General features: G+C 40.7%; 1 protein-coding gene across 3 annotated transcripts in view; it reads right to left on the reverse strand.

The window, feature by feature from the left end:
• Positions 1-25,229, reverse strand: part of PTPN3 (protein tyrosine phosphatase non-receptor type 3) — a 165,064-nt gene that overhangs the window by 102,952 nt on the left and 36,883 nt on the right. The window contains exon 1 of one of the 3 annotated variants that reach the window (XM_048289438.1): positions 22,976-23,122. The exons of the other annotated variants lie outside the window; for them this stretch is intronic. The gene's annotated coding sequence lies outside the window, so the exon portion shown is untranslated. Of the gene's footprint in view, positions 1-22,975; positions 23,123-25,229 lie in introns of those variants that run through there. 3 annotated transcript variants of the gene reach the window in all.

The raw sequence follows: 25,229 nt of genomic DNA on the forward strand, positions 1-25,229 counted from the left end.
TTAACACAACCCTGGTAAATCCATATTGCAAAGTTTTTTCATGGGAAATCCAGCTATTTTAAATTCTGGATTCAGCAAGTTCATGCATGAATGTCTAAGACAAACTGGAAGAGATGGATGGGAGAGGAAATATGCCTTTTAGTTCTAGCATTATACTGTATCCTGACTGACATGTCACTGAGATCCCAATAAACCAATATAATACTGAAGGTAATGCAAGCAGTGTGAGCAGCTGCAGTACTTGGTGCAGATAAACCATGCACCACAGTAAGCGTCCCAGTCTTATTCCAGTTCTGCTGCCTGGGATCTACGTACACTCATGCAGCTGGATTGGGAACACCATTTCTGTTGGGGATCATCTTACAGTGACAGAGTAAAAACACTAAGTGAATGAATTATCCTTAAAAAGGGGAATAGTCACATCAGATGTTTTTTCTGTATTTATATATTGCATATATATTCATTCCAAGACAAGTTTTAGAGACAAAGATTCCATTTCAACTTTTTGGAGAACCTTCTTCCTCTCTCCCCTCCCTTTTTGACAAAGGTTTGCTTTACCTGCAAAGATTTACCAAAAACATTTTTACCTGAAGAGTCTTAAAACATGCACAGCTTTAGGCATCCCAACAGTTCTTGCTGTTAAGACTGAAGCAGCAGAACAGGCTGCTATTACAGGTTAACAAAGATTATTTGACAAATATAATCATAGTCTTTACATAGTAATAGCCTTCGGTCAGAAGAATTATCCCAGCCTTTCAGCAACATGTTCAGTAGCATGGACTGGTTATCTGAAAACTTAATCTTGAAATCAGATAACCTAAAGGTAACTAAATTCTAGAAGAGCTTATTGGTGGAAAAACAATACTGACCATCAATTTCAGTGTTGTTCAGAACTTGTGTTCTTAACATCCTTTATTCCAACTTCTGAGGTAAATATTTTGGTCATATTTGCAAAGGATCAAACAAGATTGTACAAATAACTCCTCAAACTTCAAGGGTATAAATCTGGTCATGCCAACTTCACAAATTTTTTTTACATATATAGAATAAAATCATGCAGGTAAGACATTGTAGGATCTAATGTGTCATTTCAAAGACCATGAAGCATTATTGCTAGACCTGAGACACAGGATTAGCACAAGTACAGAGATAGTATCTACTGCATGCAGAATGAGTGAGAGCAGAAAAAAAATAGTGGGAAGAAAAAGCATCTGCAGAGATCTGCTCCCTACACTATGAAATACAGATGAGAACCAGACACATTTATAATGCTTTCACATTTGTTGCAGTTCTTATTGCTCACATCGCAGATCTTTATAATGCTTATTTTTAAAAAACATATATAAAATAACACTTTCAGCCAGTGTTGGGGGCAGTAAACAGCACCCTGCTGCACTTCCTGCACCATGCCAATCAAAGCATTCAGGAACTCTATGGCTTCCTCTATTGCCTGCCTCAGCTTTAAGCAGACCACAGCACAAAAGAAAGCCATCTCACTGAAAAATGCAAGGGCTATCACTACTTTGTTTCCCAAATAATGCCTTCAAGAGGTAACTAACAATGTTGCATGAATTCAAAATAAAAACTGCAGAATGAAAGCCGAAGTTCACCTTCCTCACCTTGGTAGAGTCTTACACTATCAACACTAACACACAAGAGTGGAAGAACATGAATGCTGAGTCAAAGTGAAAGCTGAGCACCATAGTGCCCAGCTACCAAGATTTCCAATAAATATATTAGTTTACATAGAATGAATAATTTATGCGTTCAAATTTTCAAAACCAAGTAGGTAAGCATTCACCACTGAAATTTACAAAGCCAAGCAACTAAAATATTCTGAAACCTCAGTTATCAAATTAATCACCATATGAAAACTGAAATACAAAAAAAGACCTCATATTCTAAATAGCAGGCAATAAACTGTGTGTCCTGAAACTTTTGTATGACACATAACATGAAACAAGAACCATCATGTCAATTTTCCTGCCAAGTAAAGTTGTGATATTTAAGCAGAATTTTAATCACCTGCATGACAGATTGAGGAAGAGATGTAAAAAAATAACCAAAGCTCTAAGGATTAAAATATATTTCCAAACCGTGCTTTTAGAGAGTAATTCCACTTTTTTACTATATCCATAGTATGATACTAATCAAACAGTCAAGAAACTACCTGTGCCACTTTTACTGGTTTTAAAACACAAAAAACACCTTAAAGTAAAACAAGGATTATTCACACAAATCACACACAATCCAGTATGCTTGCAGGTTAATATTAATCTCTACCTCCTGTAGGGTAACATAAATAAACACATATAAATTTCACTTTTGAGAATGTTGCTGAGAATGTCAGAAAAGCATCAAGTGCCCATATAATGTTCCCTATGTGAGACATGCTCTTCTCTGATAGTAACTTTGAACTGTTGTCCTCCACCTATGACTACTGATATACATTGAAACATTTCACTTGCCAATGTAGCATGATGATGGCCTACCAAAAAAAAAAAAAAAAAAAAAATCACAAATTGCAGATAATGCCTCGTATGAGTACAGGTGTGTTAAAAAAAAACCAACCAAACACGAGCTTTCCAAAACAGGCCTTTCCTCATATCTCAAATACATGTCTAAAGAAATTTTTTCATGTATAAATTAACCAGACAAATAAAAGAGATCTTTTTATAATTTTTGCCTCCAATTAACGAATACATTTTGCACATCAAAGCTACAGTTATCAAAGATTTCAGTCTTTTCAACAGGACTGATGTCATTGTACCTCAAATGTCATCCTCTTTCTTCAAAGCAAAAGAAATTTAAGCTGTTTTTTAAAGAGCAGGAAAGCAGCAGATTGTAGACAGAACAGAGTATAGACTGAACGCAAGGCTGTGAATCTAAATGCTCACATTCTATCTCTGATGTTGTCACTATTGACATTTTGTGAAATGGTCGCTTTCCTCCTCCCCAAATTGAACATGGATCATGACGGAAATAATTGCCAAAGCATACTTTTCAAAACCTTGAAAAAGTAAGGGGTAGGTAACCGGATTGTAGATACACTTAAGAACTTGTTCTTCACAGAAGGACTGAATGGCCCTTAAATCTGTCAGCTCAGAAGGATGCTGCTGGCAGTGGTGACTGCCATTTGTTGCCAAAGGGGAAAGTAGGAGAGAAAACACCTTAATCATGGCTGTGAGACTATTAATGAGTACTAATGCCACAGAAAGCTAACTCCACTTTTAAAGAAAACAGAAATTCCACACAACATTCAGTGCTGGATTGTTACTAAACTTGAGAAATAGCCTGAAATTGCAGAGTCTGAAGTTTCCTTCGTGCGTGGACACAGCTGAGTAGCAGATCAAGACCTGCCACTGTTACTTGGTGTTTTCCACTGTGCACAATACCCAATCTGCTTCTCAACACAACAGAGGACTGTATGCCATTCAAACTTGGGAAGAAAAAGTCCCATCACTGGCAACAAAAAACCCAGTCCATACTTTTTGCAAGAAATCATTCCAGATCTCAGAAGAAAGCCTGTCTTGTAAATTGTGTTAATGAACAAAAAACTCTTCATTTACTATGAATTATCTTTCTGAACCCAGATATTTCTTTTAAACCTTAAAGCTTAAAACTTCACAGAACTGTTTTCTATACATTCCTGTTTCATCTATTTTATAATCCACATTCTGTCACAAGCCTTTGAAATATATTCCCTTAAGCATAACAGAAGACTTCTGTTATAAAACCTATGGCTTCAAAAAGTCCCCAAAGGGATTTGGAACACAAAATTGGCAATCTGCAGTTAACCACAGAATACTCTTGAAAAAGATAAAATGGTAAAATAACCAAATCACAGCAATTCTTCCTTTACAAGAAAAAGGAAGGACACAATAGCAATCTGGAAATTGAAAGTTATGTTATGAAGGGAACTTCAAGCTCTACAGACAGAAAAAAGTATTTCTTTCAGAGACTACAACTCTATTATTCAATTTATCCTCCAGGACAGTCCAAAATTACAAAAGTTCAGGAGATTCTCAAGTCCCACAAAACTAGTTGTGTTGAAGGAACTACACAAAGTTCTACTTCATGACCTTCAGGAAAGAATTTGAAAATGTACTGCAAAAGGCTTGCACCTCAGAATCAAAACCTAAATAACATGATAAAATTAAAACACCTCCTGATACTTTGATCATAACTTCTTGTTGTTACATATTCAGAACAACAAAACTGAAGATGTTCACATAAGAAGTTTACTTACCATGTGAGGGGACTAAGGGAGAAGAACACCTCCAGAAAATTTACAACTTTTTACATGGATGTGTAGTGAGAGGAAAAGGGGTAATGACTTTAAACTAAAAGAGAAATTTAGATTAGATATTGGGCACAAAATCTTCACTCTGAGGATGGTGAAGGTTGCCCAGACAAGTTGTGGATGTCCCATCCCTGGAAGTGTTCAAGGCCAGGCAGGAAGGAGCTTTGAGCAATCTGGTCTAGAAGGTATTCCTGCTCATGGTAGGTGGTCTAGAACTAGGTGATCTTTAAGGCCCCTCCCAATCCAACCCATCATATGATGATTTGTAAGTCAAGAAGACAAAGCAAATACACACTGTGAAAAGCCAGTCTGGGAACATCTGCACTTTGTAAACACTGGCCACAGATGAACAGTTTTCTGCCATTCTTTCCTATCTTCATCTCATCTTCCACCCCCATTTATGACTAACAGACAAATTTGTATTTTACCAAAGCACATCTCTTTCTTCCCTTTTCAGTTTTTTCCAGAGACTTCAAAACATCTAGTGTCACAAGAATTTGTTATCAATAAGATCAAACTGTTCTCCAGGACCTGCAGTAGACCTGACTGCATTTCTGTAGCTTTTGCACAAGTCCTGCTCCTCCTGCACAAAGACAATAGTCAAACAGAAAAAAGCTACACTGCCACCCAAACTAGCTAGTCATTTTTCCAATTCTTGCACGTGCTCAGATGTCCTCACTTTAAAAGAAGAAAGTAATTCCTGCACACAGTGAAGAAAAAAATAGAGTAAACATACTACAGAACAAGTCCTAGCTTGCAAACAATTTGTGCTTTCTTGTTTTCCATCAGTATTTAAACAGTGTATGTTTCAGACTAGCAAAATCTAAACATTTACATCTTTACATCCCTGTTAAGCAATTTTTTCACCACCCCACAAGATTAACACGCACCCTGTGACCATGGCACACCACACCAGAAGCAGACCGCACCAAAAAGCATTCACCTAAAATAGATGCTCCTGCATCTTCCCTCCACTTCAAACCCAGTGGCAGCTATCTTTTGGTCATTTTCTTCCTTTCAACACATCCATTAACTTAAGCCCCCAAAGAGCCACAAAGCAACCTTGCAGTCAGGATTCAACGCAGCTTTGGTGCCAAGCTCAGCCAAAGGCTGCAGGCTGGCTGGACTGCTGTGTCCTTGGCAGCCCAACACCTCCGTGGACCAGAGAAGGCAGAGCACCTCTCCACCATCATAGGGTGGGTGAGCATATTGGGCCAGCTTTAGACAAATACCTGCTAAAACTTCTGCCACAAGGCCACCAAAGTAGAGTGAGCAAGAGTCATGCAAACCACAGCTGGAATTTGGGGGAGTAAAATGGAATGAGTTAGAGTGAGATTTCGTAAAGGAGTCTGGTAAAGAACTTCTTGCTCTTGAGTGAAGTACTTCTTTGGGTTTATTGGGGAAGGTGGGGAGGTTGTTATAGCTTTTTTGGTGTTTGGTTTTTCTTCTCCAACTCTTCTACTGACATATAGCATTTATACAAATAATTTAAGCCCACTTAGGTAGTTTTTGTTTGTTTTTAACACAGTGATCCAACAAATGGGCATTTATAACAAAGCCTCCTGTTGCATCTGAAGTAATGCAAGTCTCTTCAGCCTTGTGTTTACAAGGTCATTAAAGCTCCCATGTACAGCCAAGATCACATAATTTACAGAATTGAACCATCTAATTTTTGAGAATGCGTCCCTATGTATCAACTGCTGCTATTTTTCAGAGTCTTTAACTCAGAGGCTAGTTTGGTTTTTAAGTTTCAAATCATTCAATGCACAAGACAATGCCAAGCATTTTCAAACACACACACCAAATTTTGCCGACTGATCTGACATTCCCCGAGCCTTTCTATTTCAGTTTTTGTATTCCTGGCTGGCAGGTAGAATATTTATCTACTTCCCACAAAGCAATCTTAGCATGCTGTGGCAACCGATTACAGAGGAATGCAGGCACTAGGCCAGCATTGCTGGTTTATACTGAAACAGGAGCAAAAATGGAGAGCTCCGCTTACAGTGCTGAGATCCGGTATCTCTCCCAGTCTCCTCACTGCTCAGCACTTTTGAAAGGCAGAGGTAATGGGCAATGCCCTGCAATAGGCAAATTCCTCAAAACCTAATGTGGAAGGACTGGGAGAGGTAGAAGGAGTTGACTGCAGCATCTCATCTGGTTAGAGCTGTGACAACAGAACAGCTGGAATGAAAAACAGAAGTCCACAACTACTAATGCTTTCTTGCCTTCGTGTGTCTTTCATAACCCTGCAATATACCAGAAATGCATTTTAAAGGAAAAGCCCCAAAACAAGGACTACTTGAAAACACAATACTATATTTCTAGTTTTGCTTAAGACTCGTCAATTGACCAAAAGTAAGCAGTACAGCAAATCAATGACAAAACAGCCTTTTTTGCTGGAAATAACTGATCATCGTGAGAGTTTTAAAGGAGAAATTAATTTGGAATGGATTCTTTGATGTCATCAAGCTTATTTTACCTTAGCAATTAAATAAAATAGATTAACAACTTGATTTTGAAAGCTATTAGCTAAACCTTTACATAGATCTCTAATATTTAAGCTTACGCTGTAATCAGTAACAAAGGTAATGACCCCTATTCCAGATTGCCTACCCTAAATTACACCTAAATAAAAATACTCATCTTAGCTTATTTAATCTTACTTGCTTTCCTAGTGCAAAATGTACTTGTCATGACCAAGTAAGTGGTCTGCTTGCCCACAAGAGCTTTCTGAATGTGACATCAATATTTACACATGCTGAATGCTCTCAACTGCCAACCGATCTTTGCAATCAAAGTACAAATTCCGACCTATACCACATACACTTTCCTGCTATTAATAAAACCCAGAATTTCACCTAAGCAAGTTTGTCCCTTGCAAAAATGGGGTGGGGATTCAGCTTCTGCATGCATTGCAAATTAACTGCTAAATCTAGCCAAAATTTGCAAGGTATGTAACTCTCAACCAGGTTAAATTCATGCAGCAGCATAGAGTCCCCCTCTTGAAGCAATGCAACAAGAACAGAAATTCTTTCAAAGTAAAGGCAATTTGCAAGACTAGAAAGAATAACTGGTAGGACAGTTTTGCTGGAGATTGAATGCAATGACAAGCTGGCTGCCTACCCTCAGCCAGCCAACACAAAGCAGCCAAAATGAATCACAGAAGCATGTCTGGAAGGGAGGTCTAGGAGAACTTCATAGCAAAGCTCTGGCTGGGAAGCACTTCAAGACCTTGAGGAAAAATCAAAAAGGGAATGCCTCTTGGTTTATTTTTTATTGCATTCATGAAGAAAGAGCTCCCCTTTCCATAAATTTTAAAAGCATTATGTCAGATGATGTTCAAATGTAAAAATAAATCAGAACTGATAAGACTAATTGAATCAGGAACTAGCAGAGGCTCTGAAGAATATAGGGGGTTTCAAGTAGAATAAGCAGAAGACCAGACATAAAAACATAATGGGATGGAACAAAGCAAATGGTAATGGGTATGACAACCATGTAGAGACTGAAGGATAAATTAGATGAGACAGTAGAGGAGAATTACCTGGCATCTTTAAAACAATGAATGAAGTTTGCACCTGAAGAACTAGATCAGTGCCAGGCAAAAAAGAAAAAAACGTATTTAGGATTTCTACAAATTCCTACTACTACCATTAAAAGAAAAAAAAAAGGAGAGTGGTTAAACCACTGATTATTGTGAAATAAAAGATGGTGTTTGGGGCTTTTTTTTTTGTTTGTTTTGGGATTTTTTGGGGGATCATGGTTGCTTGGTTTTTTAAATGCCCTTTGAAGTTTCAGTATCTTTTTTGGGTTTCCCTTCATTAATTTTAGCTAGTACAATTTCATGCTGAGTCTGAAGTGTTTCCTTGACAGCATCCCCTTTTAGTCTCAGCCAATCTCAAACAATGTTATCTGCACAGCTGTGTGAGGAGTCAGATGCATCTCATTCAACTATCTGGGATTCTCTTACTACTAAATTTGTCCCCTTTTCCTCCAACATGACTCAAATTCTTTGTGTATGGACAGCTAACAGTGGCCACATACACACATTAACTTCTGTGCTAGACATGCACTATTACACTTAAATGCAGGTCTTAAGTTCTTGTTTTACAGATGGTTTGATCTGTCACAGTATAAAATATTTTGCCATCATTCACTTTTAATGCTGCAAGACCAGCCCCTCAGCTCCTCCTTATCAATATCTCCAGAAGGAAAGGGAAATGAAAACCTCGGAAGAACAAATATGACAACTCTTTCTGGTGGTATTATAACAACTATCATCACAGACCATACTAATTACTTTCTTCTACCCCAAGCTTTCAGTATACAACAGTTTAACTGACTGTCACTTTCTTATCTCCAAGACCTTTTTGTTCAATGACCAATAATAAACTATGAGGGTAAAAACTGGCAACATTGTCAAAGATGTACAAAATTAAACTAGTACTGTAGTGTACTAAGCTTGTAAGAAAGAAATGTGCATTCTTACTCATGTAGGTTGAACCAGAAGAATCATACTGTAATTTGCTCCAGAAAAAAACCCAAAACTGTTTTGATCAATTAATCAAACATTTGGAACACAAAAATAGCAGAATATCAATGTAGTTGAAGTAAAATTAAATCCTTGTGACGCTGTAGCATTTTTTCCTAAATTTAGAAGTCCAGCTACTACCAGGTGTTATCAAACTTCAGAACTTCAGTATCAAAATACAACTCTCATTACAAATGCAGTACAGAAAGGATTAAAAAGTTCAAAAATACAGATTTCAGATGGCTACTTTCCTCTGGTTTTCAGCCATGCAAACCTCCAAAAGAGGCTTGAAAACTGAGCTTGGAAGAGAAGCCAGGCTGTGCTGGGCCCACTGCCACCCCCAAAAGCGTGGCTGCAGGGCCTCCAGCCCAGCACACCCTGCCCACTGCCGCCGCGACACCGTCGGACCGCCTCGCTCCAGGAACACGGAGGTCCAAGCTACTCATTAACCAGGGCCGGGCAGGAGGCTCCCAAACCCCACCTGGAGATGGGGGTGTTTCCAGAGCACCTGCGAGCTGAGCCAACACAGCGGGCTCACCGCCCTCTCGCCCGGAACAAACCCCAGGGCAGCCTGCGCTCTGCCTGCCTCGAGAAGTGCGCTCATTGCTGCTAGCAGGCATTCAAAACCACCAACTCCTCTCTTCTAGCACTAATCCACTTGAAGGTCTTTTCTCCCCTTCCTTCCCTGCCCTGTTAAGGGGAGCTGTCACCTAAATTATAATATCTGTAATTGTGCAAACAGTAGTTAATTATAAATCTAGCTATCCAGAGAAAGGTGACAGCACACCAGTGCCTGGAGCAGCGCTGTATGTTTGAACGCGGTCTGTGATGGCTGCAATTATGCTAAGGAGTCATGGAAGAATAAGAAACTTCTACATCAAACATCTCTTCTCAAAGGCAAGCACAGTGCAAGCACCTTGCTCCCGACTTCAAGAGCAGGTCCTAAAGCGGTTAGGTGCCAGGAGAAAAAAAAAAAAGGTAGGGCTGATCTAAATGCAAAGAAAATAGAGACATAAAATAATTTAAACAAGCAACAAAAAAAATAATTACTCATTAGAAACACTAGGTAAAAAAACACAAAGTTTTTATTTAGAGAAATGCTGACCTTGTAACTGTTTTTTTCCCCTGCTTGAAATACTTTTACTAGCTTAATGAAAAAGAAAAAAAAAATTTAAAAGAACCTGAGGAGTCATTATAAAACAGGCTTGTAAAGTATATCCTTATATACAATACCGTTTCTATTGCAAAGTTAAGCACTGGAAACAGCATCTAAAAGTTGCTAGATAAACTCAAGCCAAATCAGCACTGAATCAAGTAGTCCCTACACCTAATTTTACTTGCAAATCAGTCACAAGTTAACATAAAAGGTTTTGAATATTTAAGTATACTTTCCCATGAAGTAGCTTACAGGATTTTGTTATCTCCAGTAAGAGATACTTAATTTCCATTCTGAAAGCCAGGTCTAAACTTTTAGGTCTTCTGCAGCACTGTACAGATTTCATATAGTATACACACAGACATCACCATGGATCTCAGGATTATTTCCTGAACCAGTAGACAGCAGAATTACCTTGGCAAAATTTGAAAGGCTTAATTTGAAATGTCATACAGGGAATTTCAATAGATTACATTGACTTTGTAACAATTTCTACAATGAACTGCTGGGACAAAACCGAAAACACTTACACCAGGAAGGCCAACAACTACAGCTGGCCATTTTGGAAAACAGACAGACAAATTTTTAAAAAAAACAAAACCCACCAACAAAAATACCCAGAAACCAACGACAAACAGGATATATCTACTTCAAAGTGTTGTGAAACAAATACAGCTCCACCATTTATAAGCTTAACAAGCTCAATTTGTTCTGCAACAAACACATCAATATACATGTTATGTTCATATATATCCATATGCATACACAACATGCAGTCAGCCATAAAATCTTCATAAAGGTATTCATCATTTGCACATAACCAATAATAAAGGGGGAAAAGTATTTGCTACTAATAGTCAAATGCTTCCTAATGAGGTTTGAAACTAGGTTTTTAAATGCTACTCAAGCAGCATGGTGTGCATCAAGCAAAATCCTTATAGGATGCAAAAAGCTCTTTCTGCTCTCATAAAAGTAAAAATAACTGAGTTTTAGCATTATAGCTATTTCTCTAATATAGAACAATGTAAACTTTTAATAAGGCTATCATTGTGTACTGGCAACAGTATTACATTGGTGGACCAATTTCTCACATTTATTTTCAACAGAAAAGATATCTTTTATTTTAACAAGATTAATGTAATTTTCATTATACTATCACCAATATTTTAGAAAAACATGGCTATATATGAAATAGATCACAGAATCATAGAAAAAATCTAGGTTGAAAAGGACCTCTGGAGATCATCTGGTCTAACTGTTCTTGAAAGTAGGGCTTTAAAATAGATTTTCCAAGGTCCTATCAGGTCAAACCTTGAATACTGGCAGCAAGGAAGACTTTAATACTTCTCTACATAACCTATTCCCAGAGTTTAATAGTTCTCAAAGTAAATATTATTTTTCCCTTAATATCCAGGCATCTAATTAAAAAACAACAAAAACCATGAACAAAATGAAAAAAAAAACAGTAAACAACATAAGCCTCCTGCAAATAAAAGCATAATATTTGAAGTTAATGTCTGCAGAATATTTATTTCAAGTAACTACAGCTTTATAACAGAAGTAACTGGTCAAGTCCTATAACAACTTGGTAATATATCGGTGATCCCTTTTGGTGAGTAACTGGCACCATCCACTGTCCTAGAGAGTCACACAGGATGCCTCTGAATATGCACCTACTACTACTCTCACCTCTTAGGATTCCAAGCTGCCAGTTCTCCAAGCGTGAGCCCTTCCCCTGTTCTCCCAGATCCCAAGCCTTTGTGAGTCCCACACATTCCTCCATACTGCCAGTCTTGCCCAGCTGTCCGACAGAGGATGTAGAAAGCACCACGTAGGTAGTGACTGAACATCAGTCAGGCTCACTCTCTGCCACGTGGGCAGAGCAATACAAACATCTGCAGAGCCTCACACAGAAGCCCCAGCCCTAGGGCAGGCAGTAACCTCTTTATATAGTTCGCAGCTTGATGTCTTTAACACATTATACCTATAAAACGTGTTGAAACTAACCAACAGAACTGGACATTACTGGTGCGGGGATGGACAACCACCACGCTTTTTAAACAGCAAAACTCAGGAGCTGAGTGTTTATTTGACCCAATGTTGCTTGAGGTCAGCTGACAGCACATCAAAGTTAAAAGTATTTAGACACAGAAACTTGCACCTCATTTACTTGTCACACATCAACTGCCAAAAGGGATCTCAACAGATGGAAAAGAAGGACATTAATAAAGCCAGGCTCCTCATGCTGTCTGACCTTATCTGCTGGCAAGAGGCACATTTGCTGATTGCCTTGAAGTTGCCATCTAATCAATCCAGTAAAACAGGCTTTTTTTATTACCCATGTTAAAAGTTCAACTTTCCCTTATAACATGCAGATGGTCGTAAAGCCAGTTTTTCTCCACACTGCCAGAAAAGCAAAGCAACCGTGCTTTAAGGAGTGCTGTGAGCCATCTCTAACAAAGAGAGGCCATTTCACAGCTCTGGGTGCCAGCACGTGGCAGCCGAGGACCACTGATACTCGCAGGACTCCTGCAGTGCTGTGACCATCCACACAACCGAGGTGACACCTACAGGAACACTTTCTTCGGAGTTTCTGCAACATTAGGCCTACAATCTACTTTGTAAAAAAAAGTTATAAGGATAAGCATAGTATTTTAGGATTAAAAGTAATTTTACCTAATTAAATAAACTACGCCTTCTAGTCCCTAAAGGGGGACTAGAAGAAAGCTGGAGAAGGAATCTTTTGCACGAGCATAGTGATAGGACAAAGGGGAATGGCTTTCAACTAGGAGAGAGTACATTCAGATCAGATATCAGGACAAAATTCTTTCCTGTGGGGGTGGTGAGGCAGTGGACACCTCATCCATGAAAGTGTTCAAGGCCAGGTCTGATGGGGATTTGAGCAACCTGGTCTAGTGGAAGGTGTCCCTGCACACCACACAGAGGTTGGGACTTGATGATCTTGAAGGTCCCTTGCAACCCAAACCATTCAATGATCCTATGATGATAAGCAGTGGAGGAGACGAAACCATGTTTGGTTTACATTAATGTGTTTACATTAATGTGTTCTTTTTATAAACCTCTGGGGGACAGAAGGCAGAGGCATGAACATGGGACAGAAAAAAAAAAAAAAAATCTACTTTTGCCTTTGGCAAATGAGGTGATAACAAAGTTGCAGTGCTCGACACTTGGGAGACTAAGCAACATTCAGATTTATTTCCTTCATACCCAGTTAACACAGCTTGTAATTGTCTTTGGCTGCTTGCTTTGACACCTAAAAGGGAAATTTGAAGCCAGTTGCTTTATACTGGGAAAGATTTACTTCCTGGGTAATCAGTAAAAAAAAAAAAAAAAAAAAAAAAAAAGCAAAACCAAACAATGATGACCGTAGTACAGAACACGACACTGCTCCCAGTCTGTCCAACACAGCACGCACTGGTTAACAAGTAACACAAGTTGTAACTGATAATAGTAACAAAATCGCTTGCTCCTGAGAGTACTCAGCGACAGAGCTAACCTTAGTCAACAGATTCTACAGGTTCACTTTTAAGACCACATTAATTAATCTTTGCAAATTCTAATGTAAAAGGATATGATCCCTCAAAACTTTTAAATAAAGGGTCAGAATCCTCCTTCGTAAGCTAAAGAAAATGGGTACCACATCACAAGAAAGATTCTATATAAAACAATCACAACTCCTCTGGAATCCTTTTGCTCCACGAAGATGGAGGGGTTTTTTTGAAGAAACATTATTTATATTGTGTTTTCAGAATCAAGAAGTCAACACAAATAACAAGAAGTTATTCTAGTGATGAATTATCTTTATCAAAATCATAGAATCACTTAGGCTGGAAAAGATCTCCAGGATCATCAAGTCCAGCCATTAGCCTAGCACTGACACCACTAATCCATGCCCCTAAGTGCCACATCTACATCTTTTAAATACCCCCAGGGATGGTGACTCCATCACTTCCCTGGACACCCTGTTCCAAAGCTTGCTAATTCACCTGGTGAAGAAAATCTTCCTAATTCTGAACATGCCCAACTTCATATTCCACTGCATCATTGTTAGATTACCACAAGACCTTTGATGGCTCACAAGTCAGATAAATTTGTTTAGAAACCAAGAACAATTAGACGAATGACACTCACAGTAAAATCAAATGTACTGATATCTCAGGATCTAAAGCCGATATATGTTAACACGTAATAAACAGTGTTTACCAGTTTACCACAGATTTTACACGTCTGTGTAACAGTGTTCTTCCGCTCATAGTGACAAGGAGAAATAACTGTGATGTTGTAAACCCACGCAATCTGCTACAACAAAAGTGTGATCTTCCTGACTCATTCCAGGGAGATACTACCTGATACATGCAGTGCACTGGCTAGAAGCAGAGCGCTCTGTAACTGAATAGTGACAGAACACTTGCATGATCCATCAGTTATTTGGTACCTTTGGTCAAAGGCACCACATATCAGGACATGAATGAATGGAAAGATTAAATATTTATCTGAAAAATAATAAAGCGCTATCTGTTCAAAAGAGACATAAGACAAAAAAAACACAAAACCCACAAAACACACAACCCACAACTCTTTCCAATATTAAACACTGAATCACTTCCTAGTTACCAAGAATCACTGTGCTCTCCTTAATCCTGGAGCCTTCTCAGCTACCAAGTGCCAAATCACCAGCTGCGTTTAGATAGGTATCTTTTTCTCCAGGTGTGCATTTGCAATATGAATAGGAAGCACACTAACCAAAGCTGGAGAATAAACTTAAAAACCATGGAATTTAATGCACAGAAAGCTACAATTAGGACAGCTGCTTTACTACAAGAGTATTCCAGGGAGTTCTAAAATATGTCAGGGATTTTTATTTTCTTGTCATATCAGTAGTGCTCCCTGAATGGTGTGGTCCCACAGAAATTTTCCCCACTTATTAAACTTTCTGGCAACTACTTCAAAGAAAAACCGTGTTGCTAAAGTCAAACAAATCTGAAAGAAAGAAGAATAGAAAACCTCCCCATCGTGGCTGCAAATATAAAACCCTACACCTACGTGCAGTCTTATTAAAAGCTGTTAATTTAATATACGCAAAGTACAGTATCACAAGTATTTTCACAAATTAGGAGTTGCTTAATATTTGCAGATCTGAATTTTCTCTCAACCTCAAATTGCCTACACTTTTGGAGTAAAGCAGAAAGTATTGATTCCCCCCCACCCAAATTGTTCCCCACAATTATAAGTTATAAAAAAATATTTGTAATTTTATCACTGGCTTGCAACATTCTATGAAACAGCCATCAAATGCTGCATACCTCGACAAGCAGCCTATGCTGTCTTGTTCTACTATTCCATTTTTCAAATTGTTTTATTAAATACACAGAAAAATGAAGTTTTTTTAACTAAGCAGTCAAACTCATGCATGGCTAAATTCTTAGCAACCTTTTCAGGCACCATGCAAAATAAACTACATTTACAGAATCTTGCTGTGCTGATAGAAATGTTTATGACCATTAAAACAATAAGGTCTTTCTGTAAAAATACTCCCAAAAGACATGATCTCTTTTCAAACTAATTATTAAAAGAATAATGAACAAGATGATTTTTAGAGTAGCTTATGCTCTACCCAAAGCCAAGCTCACCAATGAGTTTCCATCAAGTGAAAATTGTGACATCTTTTTTGGGCATCTGAGAATGTCACAGATGAAAGTGGCAATGGGCAGAACAGATACTAAAATTGCAACCAGGTTATGCTATTATTAATACAAGGATTGTTCTGATAAATAACTGTACTGATTCACAAATGGAGAGAATCAAGACTTAAAATTGAGTTAAGCATAGGAAAGGGTGGAAACCTTAATCAAACAGCACTAGTCCAGGCAACGCTATGTGAAAGAGGAAACTATCAGAATTCAATAATTTTATCCCCTTAAAGTCTTTTGATAATTAATACAATCCACTCACACACTGAACCCAAAAATAAGAAGCCAGGGACATGACAAAAGCTTGAACTATACCATAACTATGAACTTAATGCACTCAGTAGGTCAAGATGTTAAGCAATTTTTTTTAAAGAAGTTTCCAAAGTACTTTAATAAATCTGATATACAGATATATACATATGGCTAGAAAAACATGTGCAAAAACTAGAAATTATCTCATCCTACAACAACCTCTGAAACCCAATAAGGACAGCTTGTGCTCACTAGGTTGTTCAAAGATGCCTTTCTTTCCTCCAGTAAACATGGGCTCACATGTTGTGAAAGAACTATGTGAAGATAAGGCAAGCTGTACTTCAGCATGTGCTAGCTGATCTTCAACTTGACCAAAGTACAGTCTGCTTTATCTATAGGCTCTTAATGTGTTAGTTAGAATACCAGCAACAGTCAAGAAGATACCTTCTTCCAGACAAAGCACTAGCATTGAAACAACCATGGCAAAAAAATACTTGCATGTCCTTAACTTCAGGTACAGGTCCACATTTGCCTCAATCAAAAGCTGTGCCTCTATCTATACCATTACAGTTCCAGAAGCACAATTCTTCCCCACCTACGTAGGAATATGGAAAAAACCCCCAAAATCACAAAAATTATGAAAAGCATTTAGACTGACACAGATGTAGACAGAATACAACTGCACACACATCCAACATCTGGGATAAAAACCTTAAGTTTAAAAAAAAACCCGCACCAAAATTGAGTGAAACAGCAGAGATCAGACCTCTGCATACTCAGGCCAATCCCTGGGGAACACGCCATGTTGAACAAGAGGATCCATAGCCACAGAACTGTAGGCAAACAACACTACACTGCAAAATCCCACATGTATACCAGTCACAGCCCAGGCTCCCAGCTTTGATTCATAAAATGCGTCATTCCACAGAGCGTAACTGTATCACATAACTTGCTAGGGAAATAGCCATGGTTACTCATCATAGTTTGGTGTTATGAACCACTGGCTTTCCATAACACTGCACACACCAGATTAAAATCTCTCCGGGGGTGGAAGGAGAGGATAGCAGGAAATCAATGAACAAGATGTCAAATCGTAACTACTTTCATACTTTAAAGTGCAAATAAAACAGCATTTGACTCAGTAGTGAAATACTTTGCTGTTGATTTCAGCTGCTTACAGCTGCTCCTTCTCTAGAACTATTTTTTAAAGTCTTGCTCAGGTTAAAGAAGGAAAAAAGTCTGGTTCAGAGTAAGTAATAAGTTACTTGAAAAGAAAAGGGGCTTTTTGCTTCTCGCTATACAAAATCTTAAAAGGTAGCTTTACTTTGTGCACATGCATGTTTAATTCGACCTTTAAACCATATTGTTGAGGCGCAAGCCTTGGTTAGTACCACTGGCACCTGTCAGAATTACCAAAATTAGAGCTACCACCAAAACTCTGCAACTGCATTTGTCAGCTACGAAGGCTGAAGCATTTTATGGTTTCACACCAATTTTACTATTATTTCTCTTTCAGAAAATATAAAAGTGAAGCATATTGTTTACTTTCCATCTTAACATTTCAGAAATTAAATATTTTAGCTTGTTTGAAAGGTTATGTGAACTGAAAGGAAGAGTACACAATTAGTTTTATATTACATTGCAATAGAAGATTAAAGAGTTGGAATCACTTTCTGTACACCCAATTTTCTTCTTGCAGAGAACTTAAAAATACACTGATTTTATTTTCACTTTGAATAATGAAAAACTTCTTGAACTCCCTGTAAAACTTTACCTCTCACTAAGATAATACACATGTACAGGTTTGAATTGAGGACTGGTTTTTGCTTCATTCTTTATTAATTTCTATGAGCAACATCACTTAGTGGGAAAGTTCTAAAAACGAAACCAGTGACTGAACCAAGAACCCTGTGACTGGTAAGTTACTACCTTAATACTACACAGTATTGACTAAGAGTAATTACCGAACCAATTTCAGAGTGTACCAGCCACCAGCTTGAATTAGTAAGATAAAAGCTGGTTGTTGACAAAGATGACAGAGTAGGTGGCTGTGACAAGGGTTACTACATTGCCTCTTGAAACATGCTCACCGAATTGGCCAATACAAGCAAGCATGAAACATACTACCTTGGCTGTATTTCAACTCTGTGATGCAAGGAAGAGAACCCATTTCATTTTTGGCAAAACACCACCTTTCAGAAAGCCTAATACTCCTTCTGCTAAAAAGGGAATTGAGACCACTTATCTTGAAGAATTCCTCTCAACTCCAAATCCTGAAAAACAGTTTCCTCCAGTGTTTTTAGTGAAAATTCAAAGCTTGGGATGCTCACTCTCTCCCCCTAACATATGTTGCTGTGCTTGTATCAAACCTAAACTTGCCAAGAGAGAGAACTGATGGAATTACAGTTTCATCAGTTCCAATATGACAGATTAACATATGGTCATAGCATGCACAAGCTTCACTGATTCTGGGATTTCTGTTTTATCTGTAAAACTGCATTACTTGTCTAATGTTCTGTAATCTTCATATTAAGGAGACATTTGCAGGAGTTTAACAGAGGGAACCTAGTCAGAGAGATACATCAGACCAGACCACTCCTAATGATTTTCATTCCAAACAGAGGCCATTAGGATAATGTGCTGGTTCAGACTTAGGGACCTAGAGCCTGTCGAGATCCACCTTATGCAGTGATATGCTCTCCTGTTAAATCAATGGTGACAGTACTTGGACAGAAGAACTGCATTTCTTAAAAGGAGAAGTATTGTTATAGAATGGAGACACATGCTGAGATGGGATAGTAAGACAATGTGAGACAAGAAGGGCCTTGAACCACGGAAGAGTGACAGACAAAGCCAGAGGAACATTAAGACCAGTGAAGAGGCAGATAAAATTCTGCTTGTATCTTTTTCAACTTTTTTCTGAAACTGATTAAAAAATACCTCGCATCTTCCTGAGGAGTACCAGATGGATAATCTGTATTCCAAATGTATGCCCAGAACCCATATTTTGCTTGGACATCTCTAACTTGCAAGCCAAGAGCGCGTGAGACTCACCAGGTGAACAACAGTACAGAAGTGCACCAAGAACCTACAAAGTTTTCAAGTCTCTCTTGATTCCTCCTGGCCCAGAAGATGGGAACCCTTTGTTACCATTACTCATGTGTAATGTTTGGAAACCTAAATCAAATTCTAGCAGACAGGCATGACCAGACTTCAGCATCGCAGTGATTTCAGCACAACCCAAGCAACCAAATTATGTATGGAAGTATCAGTGTTTTCTGCAGAGAGAAGGCTCTTCAAGATTGTCAATGCAGTTTGACAATAGGAAGAAAAATTAAGACCAAAAAAAAAGCTTTAAAAAGCAAGCTACTAGACAATGTTTTCTATAGTATCTGATTTTGTAGCATTTCATGAATGCAGGGATATGAAAAGAAGAAAGAGAAGGAACACAAAGTCCAAATACTGGACACATGACTAGGTTTCATATTACAGTGCTAATAATAGAAATTAGAAATACTCAGTGACATTCAGTACATGCTGATTGAAGGCAATGGTATCAGAGTACGAGGAGATTAGAGTAAATTTTCTCAAGGTATGTCACGATGAAACTTGCAGCACATCTGTTACTCCACTCCAACTGTTTGTGTGCCTGCTCTCTTCCCTTAGTAAACACCTCGACAGAAGAATAACTTACTTCCCATTAATTCCCACTTGTCATGGGAAAAACCACATACGCCTTCTGACTTTTAGGCTTCGATAACAAGATAACACTACAGTTCACGAAAAGCATCCAACTCCAAGACAAAACTGCGGCCAGAGCATTTCTAGTTGATACTGACACTTCCCTAGCCTGGATTAAGTTGCCTAAATTCTGCCTCTCCCGCAAGCTTAAGAGACACCTCCAATTCAGAGTTACTTGACTGATTCCTATTCAAGTGAATCATCCCATGCTTCAGCCCAAAGTATACAATGCTTCCATCAGGGGCTATGCCAGAGCTATGGGTTCTCACCACAAGACAGACACCCGCAAATTGGATGCACCAGTGCTCATCAAAGTTGTGCCAAATCCCCCTTGCCGACTAACATCATGCACTCAACACCACAGAACAAAATGTGCACTGCACTGCTACACATGGGTAGCCAGAAGAGAAACCAATGCTACAAACTAACACCAACTAACACAAGCAGGAAGCAAAATAAATACTTTTTGCTTAGTATACTCAAAGCTGTAGTTTGGGGAAAAGAACTGAAAAATGTGGCTCTCTAGCTTTTGAACTTCTGTGCAAACTTTTCAGTAGATGAGTACACAGTGTTGCCTCTTACAGTAATCAGTTCTCAAGTTCACAATTAAGAAGCTTAAGGAATGTGTTTCTCATTCAAAAAAACAAAACAAAAAACCAACAACCAAAACCAAACCCACACAAAGTTTCTATAAAACTTACAATGAACATTTACCACATTTAAAACAATGGGATTGGTAACTGTGGTCCTTATCACTACTAAACTGCATTTTACTTTTAACCGGTTGATTTTTAATGAACAAATACCCCTATGCATAGATGCCAGCATGGCAAATATTATTTGAGAACAAAGTGACAAAATAGAAGAACTGCTCGCTGTACTGGCTTTTAGTCCACCTTGGAGAATTTAACATTAATGACTTCTGCACACAAGACTTTTGGTGTGCCTCTGTAAGGTTACTCTTTCAGTGTCTACGTAAAGCTATCACTTACTCATCAGTATAGAAAATGGGTCACAGCTCAGAAAAGTATGGACAGCTGTCTCTGCTATAATATGGACTATGAAAAAACAGTCCACCCAAGATCTCTAGAAATCAGCTGATATTTTAGACTCCTGGATTGGATGAAAACAGGATTTATCATGTGATAAGTCATGAACATATGCAAGAAGATGATGATACTACCACTAGCTTTTTTGTTACTACTTTTTTGTTGCTCCTGTCTACTGTTCTAAGCATATTACACCAATAATGCAAAATGATTACTTGAGAAGCAGTTATGGAACTTTGCAATTTAATAGCATATCACATAACTATAGTTTTATCAGCATCTTACTTTGTACCAAAAGTATTTTGGAAGAATGGAGGTAGAGAGTTAAGTATTGTACAGTACAATATATTCCTGTGATATTACCCAAATTTATGTCCTGAAATAATGAACTGTTCCAGTCTTAGAATATGCAAAAAGTTGAAAATGGAAATATTTGAAATGCTTATTAAGTCAGAGAGAGAGATGACAAGTGTCAAGAGTTCTTCCAGGAATCCACTGCCAGCAATATTAGAGTGTTTAATGAAACAAAATTAATCTTATCATCACAAGTTGGTTCTTCAAATGAGCTGTTCTGTTAAGTGTACTTAGAACTATGCAGAACATTACGTTTTTCTTACGAACTAGAAAGCAAAAATGTATTAGGTATTTGTCACCAGCCTGTCAAGACACTTTTGCCACAGGACAATGCCAGAGAATGTCACCATCATGGAAATTTAGCATTTGTATTGCATTAGCGAGCAAGCCTTTCTAGATATGGTAACTGAGCAGACCCTTCTTCCCCACAGTTCTGTTTGGTAACTGTTTCCCTTATCATCAAACACTCTCAGGTAATAGGGACCATTTGCTTCTTGTACAACTAGTTTCAGAAAAACTTCTTTTTAAAAAAAGTGAAAGTGCAACTGTCCTCCAAAGCTAAGAAAGTATATTACACATCTACATTCACCTTTTATAAGTAATCTTTCAGTGCAATACTGTGCAAAATTAATTCTTCAGTAATAGACGTATTTCTACTATAAAGACAGTTTGGGATTAACAGAGTAGCAGTACCAATATTTAATAGCATAAAAGCACTAACTTGTTCTGCTTTCTGTTACACAGGTATTAGAGCAGTAGCAATTTGTGTGACAGGCTGCAGAGAGCCACAAGGGAAGCAACCATCCTAGCAGGGAAAACAAAAAAATCCCAACTGTATCTTTGAAAGAGTGGAAAGCAAGGAGCAACAGAAGGAGAGACTGACTAATTACTTCGGGTAAGTTCAGTCAAGAGAGGAAACGAGAAATGCCGCAAGATGAATGAGAATTATATATTAAAAGAAGTATCCTCTTTTACTGCTGTTGCATCTGTTCCATAACACCAATGAGGCAAATAGCTGTCACACTTCACATACATGGATATATCATATATATCTTAGATAAATTACAGATATATCATATATTGGAGATTTTTTTATCTCCATAGAGCAAGTCAGCACCCAAAATGCTGAAAAGAAACCTCTGTGGAGCCCAGGCAGCCTCTGTGGTGGGGCAGCTGCTGCTAACTAGCCTGTGGTACTGTATCTCCGGGCTTTGGGGTTCCGATCCCTCGGCAGACCCCGTCCATCCCTCCGGGCAGGGGCACGGGCAGGGCCGCTCTACGCCCGCAGCTCGTCTCCTAAACACGCCCGAGGTACTCGGGGCTCGAGAAAACTCTCGGGTCAGGTGCTCTGCCAACGATTTGGGGGAAAAAAAACGGGATTAGAGAAGGAGCCAAACTCGCCCTATAGTTACAGGCAGCAAAGGCGAGCGCAGGAGAGTAGGGGACGGGACGGGACCTTCCCCGCGCCCCGCGCCCTGCCCCGGTGCCCGGCGCTAAACACACAAGGCGCGGAGCGGAACAGAAAACGGAGGGGCAACGCGGAGCGGAGCAGCGCCGCCCCCCGAGGGCACGGCACGGCTCGACGGGCTGACACCCAGCCCGGCACCGCCGCGCACCTTCCCGCTCGCTTCCCCCCGCGCCAGCCGCCGGGAGCAGCGCTCGCCCCCGCTCTCCCGCGGGGCCGGCGGACAGCCAGGCACCAGCGCGGGGCCGGCCAGCCGCCCGGGCACTCCGCCGCCCCGCCGAGGAGGAGGAGGAGGAGGAGGAGGGAGATGCGGGGGCGGCCCCGACGACACCACCGCCCCCGCCTCCCGGAGGCGCCCCGGCGGCGCCAACTTTCCCCGCGCCCCGCGCCGCTCCCGCCGCCTCGCCCGGTACCTGCCGCGCCGCCCCGCGCCGCCGCCGCCGCCCCGCTCCCCCAGGGGGCGCAGAAGGCCGTCACGGCCGTCGCGGCCGCCGCCACCGTGCGGACCGAGGAGAGCAGGTGCGGAGCGGGGACCACGGAGCCGATCCCGCTCCCGCCGCCGGCTCCGGCTCCTGCGCCTGGGCTGGGCGGGCGGGGCGCGGCGGGGCGGGGCGGTGAGGAGCGCCCGCCGCCCGCGCTCGCCCCCTAGCGGAGGGAGCGACCGGCCGGGCCCGGCCCGGGTCCGCCCGCCCCGCCGCTGCTCTCTGCCTCGGCTCCGCTCGGGTCCCTTCGGCACTTTCCGCCGTTTCCCAGGGGGAACGGGAGCGGGGTCACCGCGGATGGCGGGGCTGGGGCTGTTTCCTCGCCTCCCTTCCCGCCCGCAGGCTCCCTGGCTCCGTCACCTGTTCCCCGCACGGCCGTGGTGGCCGCGGTCCCGCCCGAGTCCCTCCCTGCCCACAGCTGCTCCCGGGCTGTGCCCGCTGGCAGCGGAGCGCGAGAAGTTGTAGTGGCTGGCTCCAGAGGCTGACAAGAGCTTGGCACGCCGCCGGCTGGCGGGCCCTGCCGGGGGACGAGGAGCCAGGTGTCCTTCGTGCCATCTCTTGGGGTAGCAACGGGACCGACGCAGGAGGTGACAAGTGTCTCCAGCCCGCAGCTGGTGGCACAGCCCGATCGCCTCCCCCCCGGGAGGAGGGCAGGTCTGGCTGCCCAAGGCGTGGGGATGCGTGTCGTGCCTCCCGCTTCCCTCTCGCTCCCCGCCGGGCACTGCGCTCCAGCGCCGTGCGGAGGGATTAGCTCAGGTCCTGCAAGCGGAGTAACTGTGTCAGAGCAACTCTACACCCATGCTAATTAGCTGAGCCTTTCAGCAGCGCTAATTAACTGAAGCAGAATACCTCAATGGCCAAACAATCCGGTGGCGTTTTCTCTCCAGTTTTAAAGAATTTTCCAGGTGCTTGGTACTGCCCTTGTAGCACAGTTGTGCTAATGAGACTGTACATGAGATCAATGAAACAGTCCGGGTTAAAGAATTCAGAAAAATTCTCCAAACTGTGAAACTTGGATGGTGTTCTCCGGATCTGTTTTGGTCCCTGCCTTCAGCCATCTCTGTTAACTCAAGTGCAGGGGTGGGAGCAGGGAAGAGTGAACCGATGTGCCAGAAGCTCTCTGCAAGACACCCAGATCCAGGAAAAAGCCTCCCAGAGACAAGCCCGAGAAAAGCATAGCAGACGATTCCTTGACATGGCTGTGTTGTTTCAAATTCCAAATTACCTTTCCAAGCTTAATTCAGGGACCCCTGTGCTGCATTGCACAGTATAAATATGTCTGCTGTGGAGACGGGGCATTCCAAAATACAACTTAGCTCTTGCCATCTGATTATCTGTACTGCTCTTCTAGTGAGCCATTTCTTGGTATGCCACGTTCTTGGTTTGGGGAAAGAAACATGAAAGCTGCAACTCCACTGAAGGCAGGAGAATGGGAGCCAGTTTGTGCATGTCTGCACAGTACTGCCTACCTAAATTTGAGTACTGGGAGGAGCATAGCTATGTCACAGGTTTTCCCACCAGGTGCAGTGCCCAATGCTGCTCAGCACAGCTGATTCACAGGATTTTGCAGATTTCCTACAGGCTTCTCTGAATGGTTCTGTCTCACGCTCATGTTCACTAATATCTACCCTGAAAGTGATCTATCCCAAATGTTTGAGGAAGCCATCTAATAATCTAATGTCCCATCATTTATTAAAGGAACATAAACTTAATCTTCCATACATTTAAATCCTAATGGAATATTGACAAGCTTCATTCTCTTTAACTGTTTCTGAGACTTAAAGTGAGAATTAGTTCACTTGGTAATTACTCCAGAATGTAAGATAATTTAACTCTGGAACAACAAGAGTATTAAAAAGCATTGGCATTGCTCTCCTGAATCACCCCGTTAAGTCAGTGTGTTTCCACCAGAACCTCTCCTACTTAGAGGATTAGACCCACCTAATACTTTGTGCCTCATGGAGGGAAGTTAAATTTTCTTTGAACTGATACTCTGCATTTTCGAAAGTACTTGGCAAGCAATAGTCATCATCTTTTCCTTTAGAGAGAATGCAAGAAAACGTATCTGCTACATAACAGATATCCAAGGGCCAAGCTGCTTCTCCCCATATTGAAGGTTACTGCATCTTGCCCTTCACATAGTGCCATGTATTTCTGTAGGAGCCTTCATTCAGAAGCCTGATAG

This window comes from Corvus hawaiiensis, chromosome 30 (assembly GCF_020740725.1).
Source record: "Corvus hawaiiensis isolate bCorHaw1 chromosome 30, bCorHaw1.pri.cur, whole genome shotgun sequence".
In the NCBI taxonomy this organism is placed as follows: domain Eukaryota; kingdom Metazoa; phylum Chordata; class Aves; order Passeriformes; family Corvidae; genus Corvus; species Corvus hawaiiensis.